Source organism: Etheostoma cragini, chromosome 3 (genome assembly GCF_013103735.1).
Source record: "Etheostoma cragini isolate CJK2018 chromosome 3, CSU_Ecrag_1.0, whole genome shotgun sequence".
NCBI classification, from domain to species: domain Eukaryota; kingdom Metazoa; phylum Chordata; class Actinopteri; order Perciformes; family Percidae; genus Etheostoma; species Etheostoma cragini.
Window position 1 is genome coordinate 3,487,688 of NC_048409.1, and position 2,794 is coordinate 3,490,481.

Below are 2,794 nucleotides of genomic sequence, written 5' to 3' on the forward strand. Positions count from 1 at the left end.
AGATAAATACGCCTGTCTATCGGTGGAGAGTAAATATGCAGCTCCAGCATAAAAGACCCAGGATTACAAGGCATGTTAAAAGGCAACAGAGGCATATCGATTAGAGGCAGTGAATCGGGCCTCTGCTACGCTGTGAATAACAAATTGAGCAGAAGACAGCCAGGGGTTGTCAGATGAAACTTTCATGATGGGCTGTGAGTTGTGCTCATTTTAGATGAGACTGTGGATAAGTCACATCTCCAGTCTGATGATCTGGGGAATCGTGTCACTGATCAGAACGTGCCTCAGAGCAGCTTACTACAAGTTTAAATAAGCATTCCACGGCCCATTTAGCAACACAAAAAGACTGATCACATCCTCCGCTCGCTGCAAAGTAGTGCCGATGGACTTGGACTCTAAATAGCATATCTCCCTAAGGTGGCAGAATATTGGAAAGGGCAATTTATGAAATAGCTGCAGAGGTGCCGAAGCCGACAACAGTGTTGCACCGGGGATCCAACCAGCTTCACTGAGATGTCTTGTGACTCACTGGAGCAGGTGTTTTTGTTTGCCGTCTTGAATAGACTTGTTATTGTGGGCCTGAACACACTCAGTGGATCCAGGCAGTAAACTGTGAAAGAGAGGGTCCATATGTGCAGCGCGTGCTGTAGCACAAGTTGAACCAATCACAGAGGCAATATCACTTCCTTGTGAAAAACAAACAAAAAATTAACTTGTGCTGAGCAACACATGCCCACATTTGGCACAAAGTCAGAATGTAAATTAAGTTGAAAAGCGTGACTACCAACCGGTTAAGATTTTGTTCTGTGTTTCCTGACCTGTGTTGTACAGGATGATCTCAATATACTATACTGCTAGTAGGAGCCCAGGCGTCAGTCATTTGGTTGGTCACCCAGTCCGGTCCTGATTGAGATATCTCAACAACTATTGGATCAATTGACATCCAATTCTGTTAATTCATGGTCATGAAGTTGGAATATGTGGTGCCTAGAGAAATGTTTTGACATTATCCATGGAAGGTCCCACTGATGTCCTATGGTCCCGAGAGGAATACGATTGTTCGGTGATCCCCTGACTTTTCTTTCAGTGCTACCAGCAGGTTCCACACCTGCAAAGCTAACGGCAACCAATCAACTCCAGCTGTACTTTGCGTTTAGTTGTTAGGTTCAAAACTCCAAGTCTAAAGTACACACGGACACGGACGGTGTCTTTTATACTTTGCAAAGGAGATGAGTTCTGAAATCATTCAGCAGTCTCCCAAAGTGCTTTCCCCTTGCTCTGCCTTTTTATTGAAGTTGTATAAATGGGTGTAAACTTAAAGTTGTTTTTACGTAAATGGGTGTAGTATATGACATTCTTTGCTTTACCATTGGTTGAGCTATGGCTGGGTGTATTAGGCAAACATATTCACCAAAGTTGGATAGAGGAGAGATGTGTTTCTACACACAGTCACAATTGCAACCCCCACCCAAGTTTCTTATCTCATCTTACTCACAATCTTACTCTGCATTCCTGTGTTCTCAGTTGTCTCACCCCAAACGCTTTTTCTACCTTTCTATATAGGGCTTACATATTCACATGATAACTATTTCACATTACAACTATATACAGTCATCATATAAGTGTTACCATGTGTTAACCATGCTAACATGCTAAACTAAGGCCCTGTTTGCACAAGATCGCTCGCGGGTGAAATTGGGAAAATATTTGATCAGATGTGCCTTTTGTTTAGACGGCGACAGTGTTTTTGGGGCTTAAATAAGCAACAAAAGTGAAACGTTCTCGTCTAAAAGTTAAAAACGCGAAATTCTGATGAGAAAAAGACGTTCAGGTTTTCTCTTGTTACAGAGTAGGCTACAGAAGGCTCCTGTGATCTAAAAGATTTTAAATGCAATGGCTCGATATTTAAATGATTTCGACAATGTGGATACGGTTGTTGTGGTTCGATGACCATATGTAGGCTATTTATTTGAGCCAGAGTAGGCTACATCGTTACGGATGAAGAGAAAGAGTGAGGCAGCAAGTAGAGGAGGGTCTGCTTCACCCTCCTCGACTCGCTGCCTTTCGCTCTCAAGCAGCGGCTGAATGGCTGCGGGGCTCAGGATATTGGTAGTGTTCCCGCGGGTGCTGTGCTGTGGCTTATCGCCATTGACTGTGTCGGCCATCACCAGACAAACATTCAACACCACTTATTTGTCTGTCCAGATAAAATTGTCAGCTTTTGCGGTTCGCTTTGCCATGTTTTGGTTTGGCACCACTAGGGAGAGAAGTAGAAGGAAGGTTACGGTGTGGTGGCGTTGTGTTGCAGTGCTTCACAATGCCACCTAGCCTCCTGGAGAGCATACTACATCGAATTTCACACACAATCGCGCAGCAACATGGCCAGAGCTCAGTCTTAAGTGGGGCGTATGACATGCATGGGAGGGCACAATTATTATTTGCTGCAGTATTATTACAGGAGGGGTAGTAGGCTGTGAAGCAGTATTATTTAAAAAAAAAAAACTTGACTATACAACAAATTAGATGTAACACCAGAATTATCTCTAAAACATCGCATTTTATAGCAGTCAACAGAGGGATATGCATGGCCGTGACACACACACACACACACACTTAAACGTACTTGTTCATATTTCTCTTTCTTAAGTTTTGATACTGACAAAAAGGCATTAACTCTAAATTTTGAGTTGAAACGCTTTCAATCTGCACTCAATTCCTTTTTCTTCTCTCCTGTCTGTCTATATATGTCATCTCTTTGTCATCCTTCCTCCCTCTCAACCTGTGTGTGTGTGTG